At 36.5% G+C, this 27,389-nt stretch overlaps 1 long non-coding RNA gene across 1 annotated transcript; it reads left to right on the top strand.

Annotated features, from left to right (window-relative positions):
• LOC149499890 (uncharacterized) lies at positions 1 to 27,389 on the top strand. Its single transcript, XR_016325380.1, has 2 exons — positions 1 to 113; positions 27,144 to 27,389. It is a non-coding gene; the product is annotated as an uncharacterized LOC149499890 (long non-coding RNA).

The raw sequence follows: 27,389 nt of genomic DNA, 5'->3' as shown, positions 1-27,389 counted from the left end.
GTTTTTCTGCGGGACGATTACATATTCCATTTTATTCGGTAGATAAGATTAAAGTGTGTAATTTCTTGTGCCCGCTGTGGGAGGATTTCATATCGGGAGGCAACCGTAGGGCTGTAAGTTGAACGTTTTTTTGTTGATTTTCGATACAAGAACATATTATTATTCAGATTCATACCTAGCTTTTTAAATTCTAAATCTAGAATTTTAATAACAAAATATTTAAGATTACTTATATGCACATAAACTGTTGTTATTTTGTGAAAAAAGATTAAAAAGTCTACTTTCAAAATGTACCTTTATGTTATTTTAATACGTTTTATTTTAATATTTACATTATTATTAATTATATATTTTAGTAACATATCCGCATTAAACAAATACTATTAATCTACTTCTCGAAAGAGGTTAAGATTGTCTCAAAAAAAATACCTTATCTGGATTAATCCTATATTTTTTTGTAATAGTTTTATGAAATCAAAATACGTTATTTCTAAAACAACATCTTGGTATGTCGCATTTTCATACGAATTTATTAACCGAAAGCGTTCAGAAATATCTGAAAAAATAAATAAACAGGTGGTATAGATACTCCTGTTTCCCCATAAATAATGTTCTGTCTTGTTATTCCCTTCCCGCAAAAGCAATTTCTATTCTCACTCCTTTGCACGCGGTCAGACTGTGGAATTCGTTGCCGGCTGACATCCGAGTTTGCAAGTCTGTTTCTGTTTTTAAATACAAGGTCAAACAATTCTATCTCTCATCAGCCGAATGATCATAGTTCTATACTCTTCGTATATATACTGTTTTACTTATAATATTTTGTATTCAAGTTTAACAATATTTGCTGTGTATGTGCATTACTATAATTCTCATGTTGTATTTGTTATTTTAGCTGTTCTACACACACTCATCACTTTTAATTATTATTCTCATAATCATCACGCAGGTCTGCTGGATGAGATTTCTTAAAGAAATAAGCAGTGCCTTTGTACATAATTTTCCTATTACTCTGTACTATGTCTTCCTTTTTGTGTGTACATAAATAAATAAATAACAAATAAGAATAGAACATTAAAGTTACGTCATATATGCTATTGTATATGTATGATTGAATTCAACGGTCACCATCCTCGTCGAACTTATCGATTACGACGAAGAGATTGATGAGCGAATTAACCCACAGACATAGCCCACTGAGTTTCTCGCCGGATCTTCTCAGTGGGTCGCGATTCCGATCCGGTGGTAGATTCTGCGAAGCACTGCTCTTGCTAGGGTCTGTTAGCAAATTCTCTCAGGTTGAGCCCGTGAACTCACCTACCCGTACGGGCGTATCTGAAATAGCCTCTTAGGCTACTAGCAAATAGGTAGGGATTTTTTTTAAATTAAAAATGTTGAGTGAATACACAGCTAGCAGCCCTAGCCTCAATTGCCGTAAGAAGTCCGCCTCCTGCCCAACCGTTCCGCGGCCCTATAATAAAACCCTCCTCATCCACCCCTCTGCCCACCCACACTAAGATGTCTCCAGTTATATTGGACAATTTTCGTACATACATTCGTGACTCGCCTCGGAATTTTGATATTAGATGTTCGTTGAGTCACGATGATGTTTTGTGAACTTACACGCCAAATATGTACAAGTACTTTGGGAGGTTTTTTCTCTGTACTGTATATGTACCTTGTTTTTATCTATATAATCTATTTAATTAATACGGGAAACAAAAACTTTGTAGCCCTTTTTACGAAAATACGAATATAGAGAAGGAGTGTAGAACGCTGATGTTTTTTTTATTTTAATTATGCATAAAAAATACATTAAATCAATAATCAATAAAAAATAACTTACACACACTACCGTGTATTTGACATACGCACGCTTATACTTATTGTTATAACTCTTTTGTTTATTGTTAAAGTCTGTGGTTAAATTGAGAATAGATATTTTTTGTCTTTAATCTTATTTGTATAGTGTAGCCTTACAGAAATCTGTGATTATAGAAGTAAAAGTCTTTGACAATAGAACCATAATAATGTCAAACTTATAATATAAATTAATAATTATGTTCGAATTTCGCCTACTGGGCGACCTCTAGTTTTAATAAAATTTTTAGTGCCACATTTTATTTTTACTTTTGTTAAGATCTATGCGATACAACGAAAATCAGTTGTCGAAAGTATTACTCGGTACAATTTTTAACAGCGAATTCTTTTGTTAATTTTCCGTTACATCGACAAAACTCCTTGTAATTCCTAAACCAAAACGTGACAAACAAAAACTACCCTTTCGTCGTTAAGCTTGGAAGGCCCGCACGATCCTCTAACTACCCTCACAATTTTCTTTCATCCCACCCGTTAGGGGTCAAGTTACCCTTACTTCGTATTAAGATCGATGAAGAGGGATACAGCGCCCACGAGGGTGCAAAAGACCCTTTGTCCTATATCTCAGATGGGTCGCTCTAACTTTGCGCGTTGTTTTGACGTATTTTATAATTAATTTGCTAGTTTCGAGGCGTAGTTTAACGAGGGTTGCTGGGATTAATTTCGAGAATGTACATTTTATGTTTTGTTATGTAGTATATACATTGTGTTTATTCACAGGGCTCGGCTTTAAGGATACGTCTGGACTGCTTTTATTAATCTATTACGTAATGTTTGCAAATCGGAAGCCGTTTATTTATTGTTCGACATTTGTATATTAAGCTATGTTTTTTGTACTTATCTGTAAACATAGAACTTGTCTGGATTATGAACAGAAAAATGTAAGATTACGTAATGTAAGATTACGGTGGTAAGTACCCGTGCGGACTCGAGAAGTCCTACCACCAGTATAGTTACTAGGTAGGTATAAAATCATCGACTTTTACGCTTTAATCTCGCGCTTATTGCATTATAATATTGGTATACCTATACCTACCATTATAATATATCCAACGTTTACTTTAAAGTTAAAAATACTTTACAGCGTTCGTAATCCTGAAACTAGACCGTTGTTTACGTCCACTACACGCATATGTCGAAATTGCTCGGTAAATTAAGAGCAGGTTTAGACAGACTAATAGAAAGCTAGCAAATCATGTAATTATCATATACTAGTAGTACCCGCAGTAGTCGAAATTCGACTATAATTAATTGAAATTATAAGTTTGAACATTCTTATTGGTTCTATTGTCAAAGACTATATGATACTTCAATAATCATAGATTTCGCCAATACTACACTTTAGACAAATATTAATAACTAGCAACCCACCCTCGCTTCGCTTCCGAAACTGTAATTTGTTATTGACTTCTCTACTATTTAATGGATGTTATTATAGATATAAACCTTCCTCTTCAATCACTCTATCTATTAAAAAAACCGCATCAAAATCCGTTGCGTATTTTTAAAGATACGATTTATAAGATTTAAAGCATACATAGCGATATAGGGACAGAGAAAGCGACTTTGTTTTATACTATGTACCTAGTAGAAGACAAACAATATTTATTCTATTCTCAATTTGACCACTTGAAGGCATTAAGAAATGTTTGTCAATAAACAAATAGTATGCATGCGTGTGTGCGTCAAATACATGGTATGTAGTGTGTGTCATGTTTTTTTTTAAATTTAATTTATTTTTATGAATAATTTAAAAAATATATTAACATTCTGCACTCCTTCTCTAAATTCTCTATAAGTGTGGGAAATTTCATATTCCTCCGTCCGCGCAATTTTCGTAAAAAGGGGTAGGTACTTACAAAGTTTTTGCTTCGCGTATTAATATATAGATTTCTTTATGACTGTACATTTCATCTGCTGTCTTCGAACAATCTAATGTCCAGTGGGTTTTTGAAGCGAAAACGGTCGATACAATTTTCAGTATCGCAAACCGACTACGGGCTGTTTATGTATGTAACAAAGCGAGTAAGAGACGAGAAGCCGTTTAAAAGCCCCCCACAATGTTCTAAGACAATAGTTGCCAACCAATGAACGATGCTGGGAGACAAAGCTGTGTTCTGAATAGCCAACATAATTAAACTACAAGTACCTACGAATAGAACAGTCCTTTTATAATAACAAAAGGCGTGGTCACAATAGTTCAATAGCATCCTCAAGTTGCAAGCGATGGCCTCAAAAAGAAAATGTTATATATACGTTACTTTCTTTTGGAGGTGATTTTTGAGCGGGAGGATTAAAGGTGCCTTCGCAATTGCAACATTCTGAAAGTGTTGTTTAAAGTCGTCGTGGCCTAAAGGATAAGACGTCCGGTGCATTCGTATGTAGCGATGCAACGATGTTCGAATCCTGCAGGCGGATACAATTTTTTGTAATGAAATACGTACTAAACAAATATTCACGATTGACTTTCACGGTGAAGGTATAACATCGTGTAATAAAAATGAAACCCGTAAAATTATAATTTGCGTAATTAGGTACTGGTGGTAGGACCTCTTGTGAGTCCGCACGGGTTTGGTACCATCATGAAACAGTAATGTGTTTCGGTTTGAAGGGGCAGCCGTTGTAACTTTATTGAGACATTAGAACTTATACCTCCAGGTGGGTGGCGTATTTACGTTGTAAACGTCTATGGGCTCCAGTAACCACTTAACACTAGGAGGGCTGTGTGTTGATGTGGTGTTTTTTTAAAAGTAAAATCATATAATTGTACTCAGCTACTGTGTCATTAGCTTATTCCCGCCCGAAGACACCGGCTTAATGAATTGACACAAGCAACCTTTATCATCAGCGGCGGCGAACATAAACTTTTCCAATTACGTCGCCGAAGCGAGGGCCACCCCTACCACTGTACACCCGCACAAAGAAGTTTTAATTGCTACACTTCGCGCTAGCAATCAACTTGAGCACACTATTTGGGCTCCTATGTTCATAATATTACTTCAATGCGTGCTTTTCCATAGTTTCTTTTTAATTTTTTTCAATATAAATCATGCGGTGATGGGTTTTACATGTTAGAACTAAACTATATATTTTAATTTGTTTGTGTTGATTGCTTGTGTTTTGATTAGCTCGGTCTGTATCGGATACTTTCTTGTTATGTAACACGATTTAGTGTCAAATTTTTTTATTTTTATTGCTTTGATGGGTGGACGAGCTCACAGCCCACTTGGTGTTAAGTGGTTACTGGAGCCCATAGACATCCACAACGTAAATGCGCCACCCACCTTGACATACAAGTTCTAAGGTCTCAAGTATAGTTACAACGGCTGCCCCACCCTTCAAACCGAAACTAATTACTGCTTCACGGCAGAAATAGGCAGGGTGGTGGTACCCACCCGCGCGGACTCACAAGATGTCCTACCACGAGGTAAAAATCAATCAAGTCAATACGGTGAGAGGTTACAAAACAAGCAGTGTACTACATACAAGGCAGGCTAGTTGACGCACGGGGTTAACGGACTCGTGCGGTGCTTGAAAATTACTGTCTACCTTACTTACCTACTTACTACTATTTCATTTTTATGAAAAGCTAAGCATTATAAAAGCTAGGCACATGATTCATCTGTGTTTAATTGTTTTCCAAAGATATCATGAATCCTAATCTACACAATTCTGTAGTAGCTAGCCGTGTGCATAATCAACTTTTTCCCCCTGCCTATTCGTTTGTAGCCTAAGGACCTATTTCAGCTACGTGGACTCGCGGCCCCAACCTTAGAGAATATGCTATCACTAGCCCTAGCAAGAGCAGTGCTTCGCAGAATCTACTACCGGATCGGAATCGCGACCCACTGAGTAGGTCTGGCGAGAATCTCGATCAAGTTAACAGTAAAGCGTTTTTTTTTTCTTGTTTTCATTGCTTTAATAGGCAAGGATAGGCGAAGGCAATAGGCCAAGACAAACAGCATATCAAATAGTGTGTGATTACGTATACTCGTGGACGTGACCACTGCCAGGGGCATAGCTGGGCCCCTGCCTTCTGTCTAAGATCTTTTCCAAATGATAAACTAACGTTTTCAAGGCAATCTTGCTTATGTGCGAGTCCAGAACAAACGCGTCCGAGCAGTGAAAGTTTTATGGAAGTTTTTTTGGTACTCAGTGGTTACAAGAACCTATAGACTAAGTAGCCACCCACCTTAAGTCACGAGGTCCACAGCTCAATTGAATGGCAATAGCAGTTGGCCAACCGTTTAAATAAAATAAAAAATACTTTGTTTCGCGCCAGAGTTAGGCAGACGTGGTGGTACCTACGCGTTCCGGCTCAAATAAAATCTAAATCACCCGCAAAGCCTATAAGTTTATGTAAACGCCGAGCGCTTAGTGATTTACAAGACTCAATTTAATTGAATATGCAATTTCGAAAAGGGCACATGTCGCATATTTTGTCAAATACGTTTTTTCATGTACATGTAGTTTTGAGGCTTACCTACACCAATTTTATAATAATTCCAGTAATTTTCAATTGCTAATTATCACTAAAATAAATATCTCAAAAGTTAATATTTTAAATTTTACACTGCTTTAGAAAATAATCAGTTTTTTTTTCATTTCCTGAACATTTTACATTTTCAGAGATGTGCCCTTTTCGAAATTGCATATTCAATTAATTATTTGAATTCATTTGTTTTTACACTTATGTTCGTAATAAACTGACTAACCACAAACTCCAGTACACTCAAATGCCTCGGGAATTCTAATTTCGGCTTCGAAGGGGCAGACGGAATCTAATTTTAGTTAGAAAAGCAATCTGGCCAATGGTGAACGGAGAATATCTACCAATGAACGCGAAACTGCTAAATTTTGTTGCACCAAGTAATTTAAACTATGAGTTTTTAAATTACTATAACTACTATTTTTTCCTCTGGAAGCGCAAATAATCAAACAGCTCAAATGATGTAAAATATGTTCAATATCTATAGATGTATATGATGATTTTTTTTTTATTTATTCTTATTGCATAGATGGGTGGAAGAGCTCGCAGCCCACCTGGTGTTAAGTGGCTACCGGAGCCCATAGACATCTACAACGTAAATGCGCTATCCACCTTGAGATATGAGTTCTAAGGTCTCTGTACAGTTACAACGGCTGCCCCACCCTTCAAACCGTAACGCATTACTGCTTCACGGCAGAAATAGGCAGGGTGGTGGTACCTATCCGCGCGGACTCACAAGAGGTCCTACCACCAGTAATTACGCAAATTATAATTTTGCGGGTTTCATTTTTATTACACGATGTTATTCCTTCATCGTGGAAGTCAATCGTGAACATTTGTTGAGTACGAATTTCATTAGAAAAATTGGTACCCGCCTGCGGGATTCGAACACCGGTGCATCGCTTCAACACGAATGCACCGGATGTCTTATCCGTTAGGCCACGACGACTACTAATCAAAACGTATATACGTATTTATATGTCGATCGCTTTTCATAGGGAATTTCATTTTTCGGGCAGGCCAATTTAGCTACTGATGGTAGGAAGTCTAATGAGGCCGCCCAAGTAATTATCACCACCTTGCCCATTTCTACCATGAAGCAGTAATGCGTTTTGGTTTGAAAGACGGAACAGCCGTTGTATTGTAATACTGCGACTTAGAACTCATGTTTCAAGGTGGGTAGCGGCATTTATATTGTTGATACATACGGCTAATTACTTATAATTATTGTTTTTGCTGAAAAACAGTCTTTCATTGGTTCATAGGTTGAAAAAGCGGTTTTAATATACAACTGGGACATCACACAAGTTGCCTTCGGACGCGCTTCGTAAAATCTACGCGACAGAATTGAAAGCTAATTGCTGTTAATCTCATAACGTTGAATGAAAATGTTTATTATTTAAAAGGTCCGTTAAAGAATCCGCTGTTTCACAATATTGAATATTTCGCATTCACGTAGGTCCCGCCGGAATAATTAACCAAATAACAATAGTCACGTCGCGCGTCCATTTTGCGAAATAGCCAGAAGGGCGGGGGTCACACATGGCGGAGAAGGGTCGTCTTAATTTCTCCGTATTAGTAGTCTTGGTCCTTCCACCCTTGGACATTAATCGTGAAGGGCCCAGGGGTCAGTGCACTCGAAAGATGGGCCGGTAAGATCGTTGCGAGCTTTTTCGAGTTCTGAATTTCGGTTCAAAATATTTTTATTCTAAAAAGAAAAATCTTTATTACAGCCTTAAAGTTTATTAAGATTCCGATTTTTTTTTCTCCAAACGGCGTTTTATATTTGAGAATTCGACTTCATGTCTCAAAAGACACCGAGTGCTCTATGAATTATTACTGGTTGTAAGACGTTTTGTGAGTCTGCGCAGGTAGGTTTCAACCTGCCTATATCTGCCGTGAAGCAGTAATGCGTTTCGGTTCGAAGGATGGTGCAGCTATTGTAAAAACTGAGACATTAGAACTCATGTCTCAAAGTGGGTGGCGGCATTTACGTTGTAATTGTCTATGGGCTCCGGTTAATACCGGGTTGGCCGTAAACTCTTTTTTTTGCCCTTGTAGGCAGATGAGCATACGGCCCACCTGATGCTGAATGGTTACCGTCGCCCATGGACTTCAGCAATGCCAGAGGCAGAGCCAAAGCGTTGCCTACACCCATCAACATCATCTCGTCCACCCATCTAACCAATAAAAAAAGTTCGTAAGCATAACGCCATGTGTTCACCATTTTTACACAGACCGGCTCATGATTAAACAAACATTTAATTTTAACACGCACTATAGAAGTTCACTCGTGGGCGGTGCTACTATACAAAACTATCGTCCGACTTTCAATCGCGCTCCACCCCTTATTGCGAGTACCTCTGACACCTCTCGGGAGATCCGCGAATATACACAGCTCAATATTCTCTGAACTACAGTCTGCAGTCTCCTTTATTTTAATGTGTTTTTATAGACATTCCCTAACGCGCGTTGATGAACCCTACGGTAAATGTATTCAATTTTCCAAAACACACCAATAGCTGCATTAGGTGAATTCAACTGAAAGCTTTTTTTTTTAATTTAAGCGCATTGAAATTTATTTATTTTCTTTATTTACAAGACGTAGAAATAATTAATTATGTCTACATAAATAAAATTACTTATTATATTATATTTATATTCTCTCATTTAAATTATTTTATTAAATAATTTATTTATTTTGTACGAACCTCGATAAGGTACACTTTTATAAATTTTAAGTAATAATAAATATTCAAGTACCTACTCGAAAAGTTGTCAAAATCGATTTGCTTGTGGGAAATAACATTCATTTGAAAACTAATAAGTTTACTGTATTGTTTTAATAGGTTCCAAACGATTAGTTTATCTGTTTGTAGAAATAGTTTGGTTTATTCTATGAGTTAAACTGTTTTATATAGTTTGTTACTATTTTTTATTACCTACTAAACTTTTTTGTACGGCTTAAACTAACCTTTATTTTTCCAGTGTTAAGAATACTTTTCAGTTTTGTGGATGACTAAAATTTTTTATTTATTGCTTAGTTGGGTGGACGAACTCACAGCCCACCTGGTGCTAAGTGGTTACTGGAGCCCATAGACATCTGCAACGTTAATGCGCCACCCACCTTGAGACATAAGTTCTAAGGTCTCAGGTATAGTTACAACGGCTGCCTCACCCTTCAAACCGAAACGCATTACTGCTTCACGGCAGAAATAAGCAGGGTGGTGGTGGTGGTACTTACCCGCGCGGACTCTCAAGAGGTCCTACCACCAGTATTCGTCGATATTTCGATATTATGTTAACTACCGCGAAATTTCTCGACTACACTAACTACTGTGTCTGTCAGCGATCGCGAGCCAGCCGTGTACAAGAAATTAAAAATCTCGATTTCATAGCTCACATACCTGACAGCCGCTTCATATTTTAATAGAAAAACGTACAAAACGAACGTATTTTCATACTGGAAGCGCTATTTTATCGCGATCACAACTTCGCTTGTTTTCTTAGTCGGGCGAACTTTTCCAACTCATTTGCATTGAAAAGCAGATAGAGCTGATGTTCTGATAACAGATGCAGCGCACCTTTGTGGCCGGCATGTAGTCTAGAAAGTTCTAGAACCGTAGTTCCGTAGTCAGTTGCCAACTTTCGCGAGCCGCGCGAGTAATGTAGCGGGAAAAACCGGGCACGGTACGTATAACAATTACCTAAGCAGAGAGAAGTTGAGTCGTTTCAGTTTGTTGTTATTACAATTGTGAACGCTTAGTTGCTATTTACTATTAAATTGGGCGCAGTTACTAGTACATACATAATGGTAACAAATTTAAATGCAGATGGTACATAGCAACTGCAAATACGCCTTGTTAAATTACTATTTTTTTAGGTTATACCAGAATTAAAACTTTTTTAAATTAAGTAATTACGTAACGAAGTAACATAAAATCTTAAAGGTAATTGATTGAATGAATACAATTCGCTTAAACTCAGTCAGTTACAATGTTAGTAAGTTGTGCAAAGGGAATATGTAGTCTTAAGCCTGTCACAATAATATTTTATCTATGCTCTAAGGTTGCTTCCAATATAAATTGCGAATTTATAAAATCGTACTAAGGGCAGTTTTAACGTACGACTGTGAGTTTTGGACACTAACACTCAACGAGGACATCTCCTAGAAGGCAAAGAAATATAAGGTCATAGGCCTTAAAAGGGGGAAAATGGTAGATGAAGGATGAGAGAAAAAGCCGTCATTCAGGAATTGCTGACTATGCCTAAAATGACTAGCGAGACCAAATCACGGTGTCTGCATTGGTCTGGTCAGGTCGAAAATAATGAATTAAATAACTATAAGAAGATTAATACTTGCTTAATGATCCATTACGTAACTTTTTTTTTACCTATGCTGATAGCCTTGAGAGGCTATTTCAGCTTCGCCCTAACATGTTGGTGAGCTCACGGGGCTCAAACCGGAGTGGTGCTAACGCTGGCCCTAGCAAGAGCAGTGCTTCGCAGAATCTACCACCGGATCGGAAACGCGACCCACTGAGAAGATCCGGAAAGAAACTCAGTGGGCTGTGTCCGTGGTTTATACGTACCTAATACACATTGTATTGTATAATTATTTTTATAATCACCTTGAAAATACAACAAACTTCAACCACGCCTGAGAATTTTGGTTAATAGGATCCGTGGAATTTTCACGCTACACCCTTTTGTATCTGCACATCGATTCACACTTAGATACATGTACATATATGGTTTTGTGACAAAATTAAACACGACAAAGAAATCATTGCATACTAAAATGGATTTACAAACAAAAAACCTACATTCTGTTTTAGCGTAGAATTAAATACGATGAAACTTCATCTGTTTTAAACGACAAACTGCAAAAAGTAAACCTAACTATACTTGATATCTTAGAACTTATATCTCAAGGTGGGTGGCGCATTTACGTCGTAGATGTCTATGGGCTCCAGTAACCACTTAACAACCAGGTGGGCTGTGAGCTCGTCCACCCACCTAAGCAATAAAAAAAAACCTGTATTTTATTTTTTAGTGTGAAAAATAAACAAATATTAATTTTGAGTATTTTTAAGTACAGACAATCGCAAAGATTGTAACTCATTTTTATTCGACGAATGCAACGTTGACTTGTGGCATTCATTAGCTCCCTAATACGTGTTAGCCTTTGCTAATCTTCAAACAAAAAAACATCATTTACAAGCTAAAATGCGCTTTAACTACATTAATTTAAAATCTAACATCGTCTGCTCGAAAACGATAATTTTAAGTCGATTTGATACCCGAGGACTAAGTATTTCACCGCATTGTTTCACACACGCCATTGTAAAAGGGAATTCGTTAATTTCCAAAATGGCTGTGCAGTTTTCACTCTATAGCGAAAATTGGTTGTTTTGTATCTAATTAATACTCGGGATTGTATTGTGAAAGGTGTAGTATTTTCTTCGGTAGTCGATTTTATTGGTTCCCAACATTTTATCAGAGTTTTCGAAGCGTTGGAAATAATAAACTGACAACAAAAAACGCGAAATTAAACCGTAAAAATAGTTTTAATTAAGTGAAAGATACATTATTATCGTCATAGGTTTTAAAATAAATTAAATAGTATTATTGCGAAAGCCATTTTGCTTCTTTTAAACCGTGGCACGGATTAGTATCCTGAATTGATTTATTCGAAAAAGTTACTACCTACTTTGTATGTTAAGTTTTTTTTATTGCCCGAGCATGCATATCAGCGTACGGCCCACCTGATGGTAAGTGGTTACCGTCGCTCATGGACATCAGCAATGCCAGGGGCAGAGCCAAGCCACTGCCTACCGAAAGTTTAATATTAAACAATATATAAGACCAAACTCTTATAGATGTTGCAAATGAATTTAAGACCTCCCAGTCCGGCAGTTCGGAGTGCTAACTACTGTATTAACCACCTCTCAATTAGGGTAAGTCCGGGGTAGTTGGCCATAGTTTTTTCTAAGCTCTGTCAAAAATCAAATACTTATGTTTTTTTAATTATATTTATTTTTCATTAATCTTTGAAGAATCAACTATCATATTTTAAACAAAAAAGTAACAATTTCTAAGAAGATCACCTTATTAATTCAAGTTTTTCTTAAATCACAATTGGCCATCTCTCCCAAGGTATCCAGGTGTGATGGCCATAGTATTAAAGGTAAAATGGCCATAGCTTAATTCTAGACTTATAATTACTTTTTGGTCTTATTTTCTACTTTTAAGTCTTGTTTTCTCCTCTTCGTCACAACTGGAGCACGTCGTTTTAAATTCAGTGTAGTGTTCGTGAACTCAATACTGACACACTGTACATTGAGGCCACTCTTCGATGAGAGGTGTTTCGTAGTAATTTTCACCACCACGCCCAAGACAATTATCCTTTTCGAGTCTCTTTCTTTTCTCATTCTTATCTGACAGTATTTTTAATAGAATATCGTCACTATTCTCATATACGAATGGCTTTTCTTTTTATACATTGAACAGTCCTTTTATTGTATTTTTTCCTTCTTTGTTTTGACACATATTATTACTTTCTTTTTTATACTTTTTTCTGCAGCATTTTTCTAGTTTAGATGTGTTCTTTCGAAGTCAAATGTGTTTCAATTTGCTTTGCTCATTTAAGCACTTAATCAGTTTTTCTGGACTAGGTGATATATCCTGTAGAATTCGAGATGGCAGTATAATCTGGATCCTTACTGAACGAAGCCTCTTTCGGAGTACTCGGGTGTGAAACATTAGACATCGTGGCAGTTTTAACGCGGGATTTTGTAAACACGATTATTAGGCATCTAAAACAAATAAGAAAATACATTAATACTTTGCAGAAAACATCATTTCTGTAACATGGCACCATGGCCATCATATACCGACTGTACTTGGTCATCTCTCCTTTTTTTCCGGGAGAGATGGCCACAACAAAATCTAAAACAAGCCATGACACGAAACAAACCATTTTGAGATTTTAAAGTAGCACTGTTTTTATACTTTGCATCAAATACAAATATCACCATAATTTAAAGAAACTGATACCACAATTATGTAAAACATAAAACATCAAATAAATATTTACAATAGTCGAAACAAAAAACAAAGGATTTACTTACTTTTTATGCTTTTTTCGTCAAATATTTTATCGCACTGTTGCCCTTACGCACGACGCGCAGAAAATTAAACGTTAATCAGTGGCATTTAATGAACGGTACCTTGAAATATTTCGATAGGCCATCTCTCCCATATGGCCATCTACCCCGGACTTACCCTAGATATTAATGCTGTGATTGAAAACTCTTGGTTCAAACGTTCTTTTCTTTATAGACGCTATATTTTTTTTGTTTATTATGCACACAATACAGATAAAAAGCTAAAAAGATACATAAAAAATAACAACAAGTAAAAATAAAGAAAATCTGGCTTGCAACATAAGCCATGTATGTGCGCACGACTAAGCACGACAAAGTGGTGAATTTGTACACAATGATCCTTAGAACTATACGACAAAATAACAGGATAACGAAAACTAATCTAATTATAATTTAAATAAATAATTTTACTCACAATATTCATTAAACAATTACACTACTTAACCTACTATTAATGTGGAGGATGTCCTGTTAAATATATAATATACTAGCTGAGTCCCGCGATGTTATTGTCGTAACGTGGGCGACGCCGCGGGGCGAAGCTAGTCTAAAAAAAGTAGCCCAAATTACTCCTTTTCTCATCAGATACCTATCAGTGAAAGTCTTGTCAAAATCGGTCCAGCTGTTCCAGAGATTAGCCGGAACAAACAGAGAGACAGACAAAAAAATAAAAATAAAATTTTGGTATATGTACTGTGGTATACATACTTACGCGTTTAGTAAAAAGTAGTTTTTTTATTATTACAAACAGACACTCAAATTTTATTTATTTGTATAGATAATATGCTATATTGAAATATTATTATATACTTACGTATGCGTAATATACAGCAGGCTGTTTTTTACGCCAAGCTTGCCGATGATATTCTTGCAAAAGTTTACCCTCCGTTTAGGAAAGTCGCCTAAATCATTACAAAAAAAAACTATTTCTGCTTTAATTACCAGTTATAGTAGGTATATAAGGAACGATAAAAAGACAAAGTCCTACGAAATTACACGAATGTGGCTGTTTTTGCAAGCGATTATGATCGAAAATTTCGTTAAATTTTGTCTAATAGAGACTAAATTCAAAACTACATAAATGACGTTCATAATTTTGCTTTCCCTCAGCGTGTACTTATGTAAATCAATAGATCCAACTAAAACTAGTGTGAGTGCGGACCCTCCAAGACCCGAATTACGTAAATTAATCAACACACAAACACCCTACAAACACACATGTACATAATATATGAACGCCACTAAAATTTTACAATGCTACTTAAACATTAGAAGTGACTTCATCTCGATCGTGTTTCTAGCACTCTTTTCTGTGAATGAAGTAAAAACTGAAAATATCTTCCTCTACTCTCTTTAAAATAGATACAAAAAAATGGCGTTTTTTTTTTAGCATAGCATATAATTAGCATAATAATATAACGACGATAGACGATTATTCAAGTTCTGGTCCGTAACAATACTATTGTTGTTTTTAAATGTAATTTATAATAGTGGTGGATCTAATAAAGGACATAGTAACACTTTTTTTTAATTTGAATTTGATTGAATACGATAGCCGTATTTTAATACTACTGGAACTCCCACCTCCGGTTGCAACGCGGGCGCGGGCATTTAAGATTCGCTTTCCATGGACACCAGGAGTACGACGATCTCGTTTACCTGTCTAAAGCAAAAAATATCTATTTCTTTCGGCGAGATTTGCTTTTATACACCTAATAACTAATTATAATAGGCTATAGATGTGTTCACGCAAATTCATGTAATTATTACTCTGTAAAAACGAAATTGTTTATCTGTATTAGATCAGTACGAAGCCGTAATAATCTATGCTAATGTTCAGTTTTATCATTCAACTACTCATTCGCTCTCTGCCCAAGCGCCTCTCACGCGAACGGACGCGTCTTCAGTACTCTTCAATCAGACTTGAATATAATTAAATGTTGTAATTCAGACAAAATACAATTGTTCATAAGAAGTCAGTGCTTTTATTACTCAGACTATCAGTACGTACGCTGCATGCGATCCAGCCGAGCCCGTCTGGTGGCCCATGAAAATCAGTAACCACGCTCATTCGACCGCCATATTCAACAAGATGTTTAGAACATACTTTTAACAGACAAATAATGTTGCAGCAGCAATGTTTTCTGTAGCAGTTACAATAGCAAAGTAGACTGTAAAAGTGTTATACAAATATAAATGCTAAAAAATAAATAAACTAGAAGGTCCTAACTAGGTTTTACTGGTGGTAGGACCTCTTGTCAGTCGACGCGGGTAGGTACCACCGCCTTACCTATTTCTGCCGTGAAGCAGTAATGCGTTTCGGTTTGAAGGGTGGGGCAGCCGTTGTAACTATACTTGAGACCTTAGAACTTATATCTCAAGGTGGGTGGCGCATTTACGTTGTGGATGTCTATGGGCTCCAGTAACCACTTAACACCAGGTGGGCTGTGAGCTCCTCCACCCATCTAAGCAATAAAAAAGAAAAAAAAAGGTATATTTGAATGTGTGACGTTAAAAATATTGTTGGACTTGTAAGTTTCTATGTCATTGACATTTCCAGTATCATCATACCTAGATCAATGTTACTTTTATAACCTTCTGAATACAAACACACGCACTCACACAGACGCGTGTAACGTCTAGAGATAAGAGCTAAGCGGGTCGCGAAAGGATACAGCAATAATGAATCCGGGAGTCACAATTAAAGAGGGGAAGTGCGTACGGATGATCTTAGAGGAGTCATCTGAGGGTGGGGACATGGGGAGATCGTAAACGATTCACGTACAGACTTGTAGGATTTCAAATTGTGTCTCATTAAACAAGCTTTTTGTGCATTGTACGAACACAATTTGAACCGGTTCAGCGAAAAATTAAATAACAATATTTTTTAGAATAAACCACTTTTGATTCTATTTGTAATTTTGTCTGTCTGTTCGATATCTGGGAAACATTGACATTGTACTTCATTAAAAGTTGATTTATTTCGCGCTTAGTTGTAACACTAAAGTTCTAAAAAGTTACTTTTGACACCTGATATCAAGCTCTATTATTGTGTATGTAACACGCGCTGTCGATTTTCTGTGTTATTTCAATGTAAAAGAATAAAAAGCGATATTCCTATTTTTTCTTTCTTTTTTCTAATTTATAATTTTTTCTTTAATATCAAAAAAGATAAAACACATTCTAAATAAAATTCACAACAACAATCGTCTTCTTTTTGCTCTTACCGCATTATGTGGGGTCATCTCTGCACTCATATCCTTCTCTTGCATATCCTGATTCACACAGTACATTCAAGACTTTTTAATTCTCGAAATTCCCCACAACACTGTTTTATTTATTTTCCTAATTCTTTGTTGCTAGCCTAAAGGGCTATTCCTGCTACGAAAAACGAATAGGTGAGCTCACGGGTAGAGAGAATTTGCTAACACTAGCCCTAGCAAGAGTAGTGCTTCGCAGAATCTACTACCGGATCGGAATCGTGACCCACTGTGAAGATCCAGCAAGAAACTCAGTAGGTTCTGTTTATAGGCTAGTTCACATGCCAAATTCTTCTTTGTGTTCGACGAGTTCAATGAGGATGATGACCAATGCTTGAAGAGCCTAAGAGCACCGAGAGCCGAAAGCGACGGCAGCTTTGCATTTTCCCGACACCTGGGTGGAATATGTAATTAGCGGCGGTCACGGCAAACGGATCATTGTGTCGCGCCACTGTACTGAAGTAGCGTTCTGACGCTACCTTAAAATACTTGTCGGCTCAGTCGTGGTTCTAAATTTAGAACGTCGTGACGATAGACATTCTTTACGGATAGCCGGCGGAACACCGTAATGGTGTTCCGCCGGCTGTGCAGAAGTGGTATTGGATAAGCTGGAGAGATGTGACTTATGTGCACGCGAGCCGCGTGAGCGAACACTACACTTGCATAGGTCATGGCGGAACATATGCAAGTTTTGTAGAATATCACCTTATTCCGAATAGATAATTTAATTCACTTATAGGTCATGGGCTTGAATCGACCGAGTAGGATACACGGCTCGGTCTCGTTCTGTCTTGTGGATACCGAATGTCAAGGATGACCCCCTAGGCACTTGGCCTTCAAGGCGCACAGTATAAGCTGGCCAAAGGTTTTGATGGCAAAAATGGATTTACTATCAGCAGTATCGGGAGGGCGACCCCTTTGGAACAGTACGGCACTATAGTGTTGGAAGATCATGATCTACTTGGTGGTCATGCTTTCCGGGATCCGTAAATATCATAAGATCGAAGTTTGAATTGTATAACAACTGTTCTACTTCTAATCTGAACACACTCCTTCGAGGCAAATAGTGAAATATTGATACATACCTGTGGAGACTTGCAAAACAACTTGGCGCCAGTAAACGACTATGGACAGAGGAATGATCGCGAAGAGATGAAATAACTCGTATTCATTCATATAAACACGAATGATCGGGCAACACTGCGGGCGGCAAAATCCTGTGCATCTTTTGATCTCAGATGTGTCAGTTCAGTGAGCAGCGCCGTCTCCAATGAACCGTGCTTCGTTGGCTGGTGGCATCTGTATTACTGTGGCAATACTACACACACTACAGACTCACAGAGGAAATCCACAAAGAAGATTCGATCTAACAACAGCCAGTATTATCTATATATTAATACGTGAAGCAAAAACTTTGTATCCCTTTTTACGAAAATGGCGCGGATGGAGGAGTATGAAATTTCCCACACTTATAGAGAATATAGAGAAGGAGTGCACAATGCTATTTTTTTTTTAAAATGCCAAAAAAATACATTAAACCAATAAAGAAAACATTACACACACTAACATGTATTTGACACACACACACGCATATATAGTCTTTTGTTTATTGTTAAAATCTATATATTAATAGGTGAACCAAAAACTTTGTATCCCTTTTTACGAAAATTGCGCGGACGAAGGAGTATGAAATTTCCCACACTTATAGAGAATATAGCGAAGGAGTGCACAATGCTAATATTTTTTTTAAATAATTCCTAAAAAATACATTAAACCAATAAAGAAAACATTACACACACTAACATGTATTTGACACACACACACACACACGCATATATACTCTTTTGTTTATTGTTGTTTTGTTTATTATTATTCTTCTTTAATACTGTTTGTCTATAGTGTAGCCTTAGTGAAATCTGTGATTATAGAAGTAGTCTTTGACAATAGAACCTTAATAATGTTCTAATTGATAATTTAAATTAATAATAATAGTCGAATTTCGACTACCGGGCGACCACTTGTAGACATTAAATACTCGAAGTCTTTGAATCGTGACCATTTGAATTTCAGTTGTGTTATGTTCACATGCCTTATCTTAGAATAAGATTTTTCGTTTAAATAATAACAATAATTAAATAGAATACACAGGAAAATGCGTCTTTTAAAAAAAAAACTTTAAGAATGCTAGATGAAGTTAAAAAAATATTTGTCTGTAGTTTATTTTAATTAAAAAAACTATTAGTGGTAGATTGCGTATTATAAACGCGCACTGGGAAGTGCTTTATCTTGATTATTTCTGCCGAAAAGCAGGATCGAAAGATCAGACAGTCTTGATATTCTGATATTGAGATTCCTAGTTTAATTTCTTCCTTGTGATTAAATATAGGCTCCGGGGTCCAATTAAAAACACGTATAACGTAAGCTAGATTACAAATCTATTATATAAAATAAAAATATTGTTATTCTATTTAATTATTTGAAATTGCAATAGAGGTAAAATAAATATTAAGAACAATGTCGCCGGGAATTATCACTTCGATTTTCCTACAGGTTAATCGAGGTTTTATAGATTCTTATTAATTATTATTATTGATAATATGTTATTATCCTAATATTAATATGTTAATATTATTAATATGTTATTTATCTATTTATTCATTCACTCATTCACTTACATAATGCATTCCATTTTCCAAAGTCCTTTCAATTAGACTTTGTTGTTGAATTAAGAATCTTAGGCGTTGTCTACGCTCCAGCGGGCGAGTTTTTGGTTTTTGGGCGATTGTTTTGATACTAAATACATCTAATTCAGTACCTATGTATATTGATTTATGAATATACTGAACGTAAAATAAATGTACGTCTATTTGTATACCTGTCTCTGGGTTCGCGGCTGAAAACTAATTGATCGGATTCCGTTTATCTCCTTTTGCGTCATTTCCTCTCCACTGAGATCCAATCCAATCACTTCTATTCGATACTGTTCAGATATATCCGACAAACGCTTTCATATCAATGTTAATAACCTATCGTTTTCTTAATAAAAAAATATCGTGTCGTGCAGAGTTTACAAAAAATTCATTACGCATTTTGTGATTTAATTAATGGAAATTAATCTTTTATACTATATAAAAATTAATTGCTGTTTGTTAGTCTCGCTAAAACTCGAGAACGGCTGGACCGATTTGGCTAATTTTGGTCTTGAATTATTTGTGGAAGTCCAGAGAAAGTTTAAAAGATAAATATGAAAATGCTTGAAATTAAATAAAAATAACAATTTTCCGGACGGATTCCTTTTGTTTGTTTTAAATTTATTTTATACAAAAGCTTAGGTCTTTCATTTATCGATTGAGGCACACGAAGTCTGCCGGGTCAGCTAGTCAAAAATAAAACAATTTAGGAGCAAAAAAAAGTTTGTTTTTTATTTAAATGTATTACAATGTGTTTCGTAATAGAAATAATTTCGCGTAACCGTTCAATGCATAGCGGCGTGTGTGCGCAGATCAATACGCAAGCAAAACTTAAATTTCGTCCCCCCTTAAGAAGGACGCGCGGCCGTTCAAATTCGTATGTTAATACACCCCTGTCCGCCCCGGCGTGGCACCCCCCGCCCGAGGGAGCCGGCCGAACTATTATAAAGGGTAGCACGAAAGTTAGATTAATGATGTTAGGAGCTGACCAGGGTACGGGTCCCTGTGAGTAAGGATTCACATGAAAATTTTAAATTAAATTTTGAAAACATCGTCATTAATTCACGTACATAGTTATTTTACAGCTGCATAGCTTAAGTTTATTTTGAAAATGTACGTGTAAATTTTAAAAGATACGATATATTGGCTTTTTTTTTATTGCTTAGATGGGTGGACGAACTCACAGCCCACCTGGTGTTAAATGGTTACTGGAGCCCATAGACATCTACAAAGTAAATGCGCCACCCACCCCGAGACAAGTTCTAAAGTATCAAGTGTAGTTACAACGGCTGCCCCACCCTTCAAACCGAAACACATTACTGATTTACGGCAGAAATAGGCAGGGCGCTGGTACCCACCCGCGCGGACTCACAAAAGGTCCTACCACCAGTAAATGTAAATGGCTATAAATTTTTCTTTGGGTTTTGCAAGACGTGGATATGATTAAAACAAATTTTACGGTTTAATTGGTGGTCAAGAACGACATTCGTCCGCGACGACGTGAACACGAAAACTATAAAGTAATCGTAAGGTGGGAAATAATATAATGACAATAAAAACACTAGATTGAACTGTTAAAGTAATTTTATTCATAATCATATAAACAATAACAATATATTAACTATTTCTAATAACTTTACATAGATACGTGTGACAAAAAACTTAAAGGATATATTCAGTTTTTTGCCTCTACTGAAATCTATAAAAAATGTACTGGTGATTTTTGTTATATAAGCCAAAATTTATTAAAAAAAATCATGATAGATAAACTCATATTACGGTCAAACGAAAATATTTAAAATAATGCCATTTGACAGAGTCGATTGTTTATTATCGGTTAATCAAAATTATGTAAACAATTAAAGAAAAAATATTAAGAACCATTTTTTTTGGGTATTTTTAACAGTTATTGTACGAGATCTATATATTAATACATGAAGCAAAAACTTTGTATCCCTTTTTACGAAAATTGCGCGGACGGAGGAGTGTAAAATTTTCCACACTTATAGAGAATATAAAGAAGAAGTGCACAATGCAAATATTTTTTTAAAATAATGCATAAAAGAGACATTAAATCAATAAAGAAAACATTACACACACTAAATACCATGTATTTGACGCACACACGCATGCATATTATCTATTTATTGTAAAGCTTTTGTTCTTGACGTCTGTGATCAAATTGAGAATAGATTAAATATTGTTTGTCTTTATTAATATTTTTTTATAGTGTAGTCTTGGCGAAATTTGTGATTATAGAAGTATAAAATACAATTATAATAGTGTACAAACTTACAATTCCAATTAATTATAGTCGAATTTCGACTATTGCGGGACCTCTAGTCTTAGTAAATATGTAGGTTAAAAATAAATCATGAATTACATAACTTTCGAAAACATTATGAACTAAAACATCTTCAGTGTAATATTTAACAGTGTGTTCATGGAATAAATCTGTCACGACATATTTATAACGAATCTAAAGAAAAATCTCAGACCGGTATCCAATTTATCGCGAGTCCGCACAGTTCCTATTGAGGTCCGTGGTAAAGTGTGGACGATCTAACTTCTCCTTACACACCCACACATGAACGAAGACCCACACACACCGAGAGCGTCACACTGACGCCGCGGGCTGCTACGACCAGTCCACGTGGGATTAGATTCGTTAACTTACACACCATTTTCCATTACGGGCACTGTGTTAAATTGTATATGAGGCTACAACATTATCACCGGCACAGATCGACACCGTGTCGAACGGTGAAAACATTAGAAAACATAAAGATATATTTATGTACTTTACGTTCAAGTATTAGAAATTTAGTTTTAGGAAAATACTCCTCTGGGTAGCGTTTTGTTGACATTAAAATCATTAGTCACAATGGAAATAGAATTTAGTGCTTAATTATTACGATGTTAGGAAACTTTTCAGACGGCTAGTTTCCATGGTGGAAGTTATGTCCTTGTGATAATTTAATTTTGTTTGTTCTCGTTGGGTGCTCAGTGCTTTACGTGAGAATTCAAATAGGTATCTCAATAATGAATTGGTAAAATAGCAAAAATTCTAATGTTATTGTTACTTTATGGTATGGCTAGTCATAAAACTTATTATCGTGCAACATCCAATCAAGTTTGACTGTAACAGATCTCAACGAAAAATGCCCAAGGTTTTTTTGATTGTTCGCTTTGTGAAAGAAAAAAAACTTGCTTGAATTAAAATAAAGTGACCTTAACATATTGATGTGTTGTACCTTTAGTGCTAAATATACACATGCAGAACAAGAATTCGTTAACAAGTATTCGATAAAAAGAGTTTGAAGTATGTGAGTTATAAATTTAATTTCTTAACATTCGGTTTTCTGTAGCTTCCTCTAGCTCTTTTTCTTATTTTTTATTTAACTATTGCCTCTGGGACGAGCCTACCTGGTGTTAAGCGGTTACTGGAGCCCATAGACATCTACAACGTAAATGCGCCACCCACCTTGAGATATAAGTTCTAAGGTCTCAGTATACTTAAAACGGCTGCGCCCACCTTTCAAACCGAAACGCATTACTGCTTCACGGCAGAAATAGGCAGGGTGGTGGTACCCACCCGCGCGGACTCACAAGAGGTCCTGCTACCATTAAGCTCGGCACAATGTACTCGCAAAACCAAAATGCCGACAAATGCAAATATATAAATTCCTTTTTGTTTTCTAAATATAAATTCAATTAACTACATTGTCTAATGAAAAACTACTTCATTTACATCGTCGTCGTTTATAAATAAATTAACTCATAAATATAGACTTGTGTGGGTGTACCGCATACACACATACTAGAATTTTGTCGACTTGAAGTGATCCGCCTTCATCGCCACCCCGGAGTGAATTCAAGCAAACCGTTGCAGTATACTAGAAAAATTTAGATATAATTCTTTTTTTTTTGTAATTCTAAAAGGCTAGTAATGTGTGTAAATAAGTATAAATTCTAGTGTGCACTCCAATTTCATTCAAATATTTAATAACAATATCAGATGAAGCCGTCGTGGCCTAAAGGATAAGACGTCCGTTGCATTCGTATCTAGCGATGCAACGGTGTTCGAATCCCACAGGCGGGTACCAATTTTTCTAATGAAATACGTACTTGATAGATGATTGACTTTCAAGGTGAAGGAATAATATCGTGTAATAAAAATCAAACACGCAAAATTATAATTTGCGTAATTACTGGTGGTAGGACCTCTTGTGAGTCCGCACGGATAGGTACCACCACCCTGCCTCTTTCTGTCGGGAAGCACTAATGCGTTTCGGCTTGAATGGTGGGTCAGCCGTTGTAACTATACTTGAGACCTTAGAACTTATATCTCAAGGTGGGTGGCGCACTTATGTTGTAGATGTCCATGGGCTCCAGTAACCACTTAACACCAGGTGGTCTGTTAGCTTGTCCGCCCACATAAGCAATAAAAAGAAAAAGATACTTACAATTCAACAACAACCCCAAAAAAGACAATGGAGAACTATTACTTAAATTTATTTCAATAAATATAATTAATTTGACATACAGAAAGTTAAGAGAACTATTATATTTGAACTCTTTGAACTTTTTAATAATCTCATATTATAAAATTCAGTCCACACCATAACTCTTAAAAGAAACCGTGAGAATACTCAAAAATCTTCGAAAACATGCAAATCGAATGATTCAACAAAGGCCCACCGTTACTTTTCCAATTATTACACAAATATATTTTAATATAAACAGGAATAATTCGCTGCCGGACCGGTTACCGTGAGATCGACCGGTCAGAGATCAAAGATTGACAAAAGGGCATCTTTTGATTCCCATGGAGTCGCGCTCGACCTTGAATGACCCATGACTTGACCGTTGATCCTCGTACTGGTTCAATTTCGAATTAATGAGCTATCAGGGAATTCTATGAAAAGATATGAATGTCTGATCTTTGAGATCGAGATCTTAAGGGTTAGGTTATAGGATGCATGTTTTTTCTTTTTCCGTCTATTAATATATTTTTATTTTAACATAAATGGTCAAATATTATTATGCAAATGAGATCTGCCTAGAGGTCTTTTTACAACTTAAGATGAACAATAGATATAATTAACGTAATTTTTATTTAAGCAAATTAGTGTTAGCATTTTTCAGTTTCAAGCTTTGTTAGCTAGTAATTAATTTGAGTTATTTAAACGAGCCTTTCTCGTTCTAATGTGTCTGTTAATAATTTCAAATGTATCCAGCCATATCTAATATCTCACTAGCCGACTGCGAACCGGTAATGTGATGTATACGTCAAAACTTATTCTATTAATTTTTATGTTATATTTTTGTATTTATCTGTTTTCTACAGTGGTACTGCATTTCTCCGCGCCCGCCCACATTCGTTCGCGACTACGTCCCAAACTACACTCACACTCCGACGTATTTACGCTTCGTCCAAAACTTATCACCCTGGATATATCTATTCATACAGCAGTACATAGCTTTGTAAGCGTACTATTTTATAGTTGAACATTTTCGAATATTTATTTAGGTTTTCGCCAATCAGAGACATAATAAATACTACTTTTATGATTAAATTATTGATCAGTCACCACAATACTTACTCACTGTCGACAAAAAATACATTAGTCGCTTCCGTAACTACGATAAGTGTAACGTATTCAAAGAGTCGAAAATAATAATAAAAAAATAAGATTAAAAGGTGAAAGCAGTTTTAATTAAATTTAATAGAATTAAATTGACGGCATGTTGGTCATAAATATGTATAGTTGAAACCTTATAGAAGCTATATGTGAACGATCTGTATCTGATCTGTATTCCGTGTTACGTCATCCGGGGGCCAAAGTCAGGGAGCTAACTATAAAATATTGATTTATTTCATAACGATTTCGACAAGGGTGACCTACGCATGTAGGTATTTCTGATGACAAAAGACATATAAAGTAACCGAACCACAAAGTATTACACCTGGAGCCCATAGACATAAACCATGTTAATGCCGTCACCCACCTCGAGGCCTATGAGTCGTGGTGGCCTAAAGGATAAGACGCCCGGTGCATTCGCAGTCAAGCGATGCAAACGATGTTCGAATCCCGCAAGAAGGTATCATTTTTTTAAATAATTTTTTTATTGTCCGTGTAGGCAGACGAGCATTCCGACCTGATGGAGAGATTCAGACCTGATGGTGAGTGGTTACCGTCGCTCATGGACGTTAGCAGTGCCAGGGGCGTTGCCTACCGAAATTGAAATATGTACGTACTTAACAAAACTTAATGTTCACGATTTACTTCCACAGTGAAGGAATAACATCGTGTAATAAAAATGAAACTCCTAAAAATTATAATTTGCGTAATTTCTGGTGGTAGGACGTCTTGCGAGTCAGTCCGCTCGGGTAGGTACCACCACACTGCCTATTTCTATCGCCAACTAGTAATGCGTTTCAGTTTGAAGGGTGGGGCAGCAGTTGAACTATTAAAAATCAGACTTTAGAACTTTTGTCTTAAGGTGGGTGGCGGCATGTCTATGGGCTCCGGTAACCGCTTAACACCAGATGGGCTGTGAGCTCGTCCGCCCATCTAAATAATAAAATAATTTAAAATAAGACATGAGCTCGAAACCTGAGTTCTTAGACTACAACGATAGCTGCTTCACGGCAGAAATAGGCAGGGCAGTGAGGTAGGTAGCCCGTGCGGGCGCACAAAACGCCCTACCTACGTCTACGTCCTAAAATATTTCTACGACCCGCCTAAATAGGGGAAAATCCTATACCTATTTGTCTCATTTCCGAAAATCGATAATGAAGGGAAGACAAGAGGGGGATCGATGTTACTCTAATCTCGTTAAACTTAGGCTCCCTCTGTAATCGGTTTCGTGATATATCTATTAATATTCATGAGAAATTTGAGTATAGATGATTGAACATGCTTTAGCGGGTGGTTTTCGGTTTTCGAACTACGAAATGCTATCGCGCATTTTTTAAGTGTTCATAGGGCTGTAACACTGATGGTTAGGTACCACAGTAAAACTAAAAGTAGGTACCACAGCCCTATCCGTTTTCTGGCGCGTCTCAGTACCGTCTTCCAGTTTGAAGGCTGGCCCGATCGTAACTCAATTTTATCATTGAGATATCGATTACATGAATTATGTTTGTTTTTTTGAGAGGAAAAACTGGTGGCCCGGAGACCTTTCCAGTTTAACCACGATAGGTGGTTCCCTTCCTTCCCTCCTGGCGAGGAAAGGTTCAGCCAGGAGGGAAAGGATTTGCCAAAAGCCTCCGGGTGCCTCCAGAGGAGACCTAACAGCTCAAGGGCAGCTGCTTCGCGAATGAATTTAAATTTTGGTATCTTTTTTCCAATTTAATTTATAAGACATCCAATGACAATTTAATGTACCTTTTCATCAGGCAATTTGGCAATTTTGTACATTTTTATCATGTAATTATTGTCAATATTGTGCTAACAATAATTGACTTTTACTTTTTAGCTTCTTTGTACATTTGAATTGTGCACTGAAACTTCACAACTTTGTGCACTTTTCATGTATCATCTAGTTGTTCTTACTTAAAAATGCTTTTGCTTGATTCTGTAAACTCATACGAGATACTAACAATTAATTAAACCTATTAAGATATTATCTCCAATCTTGTTTGTTCCTTTAGGGCTGGTGAATGAACTCAAACAGGCGGGATAGCAATACGTATCTACCGCGCGAGAAGACAGAAAACCTAGAATCAAACTGATGCTACAGTAGTCAGAATCGCTAGTCATGAAACGGTGCAGTGATGAGCATGGAAGGTGGTGTCATCATCATCCTGAAGACGTCCGCTGATGGACATAGGCCGCAGTTCCCTCTCAAGAACTTTTCGGTTCTAGCAGTCATTTCTAGAAGATGTTGACCCTTTCAA

This window comes from Bombyx mandarina, chromosome 25 (genome assembly GCF_030267445.1).
Source record: "Bombyx mandarina strain Sakado chromosome 25, ASM3026744v2".
Taxonomy (NCBI): Eukaryota; Metazoa; Arthropoda; class Insecta; order Lepidoptera; family Bombycidae; genus Bombyx; species Bombyx mandarina.
The sequence above is the reverse complement of the archived record's forward strand: the minus strand, read 5'-3'. Positions and strand labels throughout refer to the sequence as shown.